We start from the raw sequence: 4,919 nt of genomic DNA, 5'->3' as shown, positions 1-4,919 counted from the left end.
AAATAAAATACACTTTAATTATTAAATAATTGTTATGCAAGTAGTGCTATAGTGTGATTAGGCCTTAAGAGACCAAAAATGGTGGAATGCATGATGGTTTAGTAGACCAATATGAATTAGAACATATAAATATCGTCATTTTTCTAATAAGCATTCATTTCCTTCGTGCGAGAAATATATATTATGTAAGTTTAATAAGAATAATAATCGCTAATTTGTTAAGACCAAAGATATTTCAATGATAACTAATAAGAAAAATAAATTAATTTCAAATAACATTATGAAAGATAGACTAGATTTAATGATTTGTACTAAAAGATAATATATGATTTAATAAGTAACTTATAGGCTCTTTGTTCTAGTTGTGTGAAGAAGTTAGATAAGGTTTTTAGTTTTAAAGAGTGAGGGCTTAAACCCCATGAAAAAGTGTCATTCAAAAAGAAAATTTAAGTAGCAAAGGTTACGTATTACTATTGTGTGGTTTTGTTATCCAATTACACAAAAAGTTAAGAATAGTTGGTGTGATTTAGATACTTTAATTATCACTTCTTGATTGTTAATTTTATCTACCTATAAAATCAGTTGATGTGGATCATTTCTTAACTGTAGTTGTTGATTTATTGTCGGCTAAATTCATTAAAATTGAGAACGTAACTACGTAAAGTAAATTATGAGAAATAAATTTTGAAAAACCAATATTAGTCATAAAATCATATGGTGTATCGAAATTTTAGTTTTTGTCATGAGTTATGAGAAATTTCGGCCCTAGTCTCAATTGTTCACTCAATCGTTACAACTTTGTCTGAGATTGACATGGTTAAAATTTTCAACTATTTTTTTAATGATCATTTTACCCTTTAGTTAAAAGAAAAACAGACATTTCTTCGTCGTCAAACCTCATCTTTCTCTAGCAACCTAGTTGCCATACCCAACGTTCGGGATTCCCACAAGACAAACTTTCACCGCTATTCTTCCTTGGTCGTTGTCAGCGTGCCAAACACAAAACAAAATCCACACTAGAGGGATGAGAGAATAAGATAATAAGCCTCACCATCTATGAGATCACGGCCACCCATTCGCTACTGTTACGCACCTCACCCGACCATCTAACGACACGTATTTGATGCCCGCTAACGCCATTGTGGCACATCATCTAAACATTGCATCCTTGTTTAAACATCTGAAGCCCTTATGACACCAAGATATATGTTGTTTGACGCCTTTCAAGCCTTCAGTATGTTGTTGGTATGCAAAAGTGCAAAACCAGGCATTCCTTTTAACAATGTGTTGTGTGATGACTTTGTAAACAATAAGGATAATATGCGCAGTTTCTTATACTTAGTAACGAGAGTTGCAAGTTCAACATAGCACAAGGACAATCCATGTAATGTACTATATATGTTTCAAGATAGATTATAGCGAAAACTATGATTTGCCTCATAGTGTAATTTCGTCGGGCACCATTAATCCCTGAAAAATAACTTGCGCATGTTGTGCCACTTCCTTTTGTTGGCGGGATCACTTTATGCCATTCCGTCAGTTGACTTGTGTAATGACTACCATGCCCTTTTCAGTTGCGCAATTAGAACACCTGTCTTTCTAATAATTTAAAGTGTATCCCTGATGTGTAATTTCCTCCAAAATTTAAAATACTAGTTTTTTTTGTTTTCACCCGAACCGACACGAGCACAAGGAAACGGACATATATATTTCACTTTATATATATATATCACCCGGACCGATACGCGAACAACAAAACGAACCTATATAGTTCACTTTTTATATATATATCACCTGGACCGACACGAACACAACGAAACGAACCTATATATATCACCCGGACCGACACGAGAACAACGAAACGGACCATTATATATATATGTATATATATATACCACCCGAACCAACACGAACACGAAAATTTTTTTATATATAGAACACGAACACAATACATAACACCCGAATTATTAATTTCGGAATAACACATCACAAAAACATACATCACCTAACGATAATATAACATTCAACAAACACCCGAACCAACATTTAAACTAACTAGTTGAGCCTTCACCTCCTCCAGTAGACGATCCAGACTTGACCTGCAACAAGCCTAAAACGAACTGATAAGTTTTTTCTGCACCCCGAAGATTAATTACATAAGGAATTCCAAATAGAATTCCATTGTAATTCAAATTGAATTCTATGACGGGCTATGGGAGGTGCTATGGGGAGAAACGACGGGGGCCGACGAGGCTATGGGGAGGTGCGACGGGGCTCGGGGAGAAGCGATGGGCGCAAGGGGAGGTGCAGCGGCGGTCGTTGTGGTGAAGAAGATGGCAGTGGTGTTGTGATCGGTGTGTGTGTGTGTAGGAAGGTGTGGTGAAGAAAAAAGAGTGTGAAGGAATGAGTAGAAGAAGAGAAAAGGAGAATACTCGATGGTGATCGGACTGCCATTTTTCACGGCCAACCATTTTACAGAGCTATTGAAGAAGAAAAAAAACAGAGTGGCACAAATCTATCACCAAATTTTATTTTTGTAAAAAGTCAAAAATACCCTCCAACTTAACGGGCGTTAACAATGTAAACTGACGGGAAGGCATAAAGTGAGCCCACCAACAAAGGGCAAAGGCACAACATGCGCAATTTAATTTTCATGGATTAATGATGCCCCCGACGAAATTACACAAGGAGGCAAATCATAGTTTTCTCTAGATTATATAAACTTACTTATAGGAGAAATAATGAAATATAAAAAAATGAATGTTTACATAAATAATATTTGTTTGCACATTAGATATATGTAACACTGATGATCCCGAATTCAAAAAATGAGACTAATTCGTATCCTCTTTTTGACTAAAAACCCTAAAACATCACTTTAAAATTTGTATATATTGATGTGTTATGATTGTACATAAATTGTTGATTGTTTTTCACACAAGATCATGTTTTAAATTTAGAAAATGATTTATACGATGACTAAACCACACACAAATAGGCAAGTGTCCTATCGTATATGTAGAATAGTATTGGTAAGAACCAAGAATCGATCCACGGGTACAGAGTATTTCTAATAATAATTCTTTGTTTTTAACTAGCGGGAGTAATAATCATTTAAGGTTGTTTTTAAACTAAATCTTTGTTAAATTAAAGTAAGTAAAGTAGGTGAACAAGTAGACGGATTTTAGACGAGAAAATCAATATATTAAGGTTACCATCTAAATCAAGAATCCGTTTAACTTTTCTTTGATTATTAATATTATGAATATGTTATTAACTTGTTTTAAGAATATAAGATAGATAACCTCTCATTCTAAGCGAATTACCCTATGACATAAAAGAAAATAGAATGCATAACTTCATGTCTATCATGAAAATGTCAATTTAATTAAGCAAATAGTTTTAGTGAAGTGTAAAGATTAGTATCAACTCCATTTCTCAAACACCATTCCTAACGACTTTTAGGGAATTATAGTTTAGTCACACAACCCTCTTTGGCTGATTTAAGTAGATTATAATTACACATTCCTTTCACATATGATTTCTTTAACTAGCATGGCAACCTATTCAATCGTACTTAACAATCTTGTTTTAGAATTACCAAAACTAGAGAAATTGATCATGGTATGCATCTCATCTTTTCAAAGTCTAATACAAGGAAATATGTTTTGGACAAAATATCAAGATTTTCTTTTTACCATTTCTAGTATCCAAGAATATTAGTTAATCATGAATGATTATTTAAGTTTGTTTTAAAGATATTAGTAATCAATTGAATTAATGGATTAAGATGACAAAACATATTTCATCAAAGGATAATTGTAAAATAATCATTACTTCACAAAAACTAAATCACATATTCAATACAGTCATCAAATGGAGTTTAGTTTCATCATATATTTAGATGATAAATGGAGGTTTAGCTCATGATGAGCATGGCAATGAACATCAAAGAAGATGAAGATGGCTAATACATGATTAAACTTAGAACAATCTAACCAAATAAGTGGTGAATCTTTCTTCAATGATGATGGATGCTTCCAAGTCTTCAAACTCTTCAAATGATCTTCAACTTAAGTATAAAGTGAGTGTTTTGTAAGTGATAAACTCGTCCAAATCCTCTCCAAGCACACCAAATGCAATGACACATGCACATCTATTTGTAGGCAGTCTGGGAAATTGGGCACGGCCTCGTGGTGAATGCCAGATTCTTTTATTTTTGTCTTATTTGGGTAGGGTAACCACAGGGGTGTGGTACATGATACACGACCCCGTGTTTTTGCTCTCTGATTTGTCTTTTCTTGGAAAGGTGAGCACGAGGGCGTGGTCCATGAGAAACGGCCCCATGCCCACCATATTTTGTCTTTTCTTGAGAAGGTGCCACGAGGGCGAGGTCACTGAAACATGGGGGTGTGTTAGGCTGACTGATACACAACTTCTTTAATTTCTTTGTTTTTTCAAGTATCCACTCATTTCTTCGTTTGTTACTTGATTCTAGCAATTCATAGGGTCCAACATAATCTCATTATAGTATGATTATGCGACTGTCATAGTAGCCATAGTCCTTGAGACTTGGTCACCTGACGCTTTTATTTGCTCATGGTTTGATTGTTTTACATTCACAATAACAGTTTTGTCTTTTTATTATATTATTTATTGTAACAAATCTGATGATTTTATCACTCAACCATGTGCTGACAAAACTATGTTATTTTCTACGCATATGCAGATTATCAGTTGGTGTGAAGCTAGGCGAAGAGATAATTAGCAAGACTTTAAGAATAAAATTAATAAAAAACTATTTAAGTTAATTTATTTGTTTTGATATGTTTGGATTAATTTGGATTGTTCTGGTAATTTGCTCAAACTTGATGTAATTGGATGATGTTTTGTTTATTTAAAAACAATTAAATAGATAT

This window comes from Bidens hawaiensis, unplaced genomic scaffold, assembly GCF_021521415.1.
Source record: "Bidens hawaiensis isolate Kalapana, Puna unplaced genomic scaffold, B.hawaiensis_p1.1 tig00008580_1, whole genome shotgun sequence".
In the NCBI taxonomy this organism is placed as follows: domain Eukaryota; kingdom Viridiplantae; phylum Streptophyta; class Magnoliopsida; order Asterales; family Asteraceae; genus Bidens; species Bidens hawaiensis.
The sequence above is the reverse complement of the archived record's forward strand: the minus strand, read 5'-3'. Positions refer to the sequence as shown.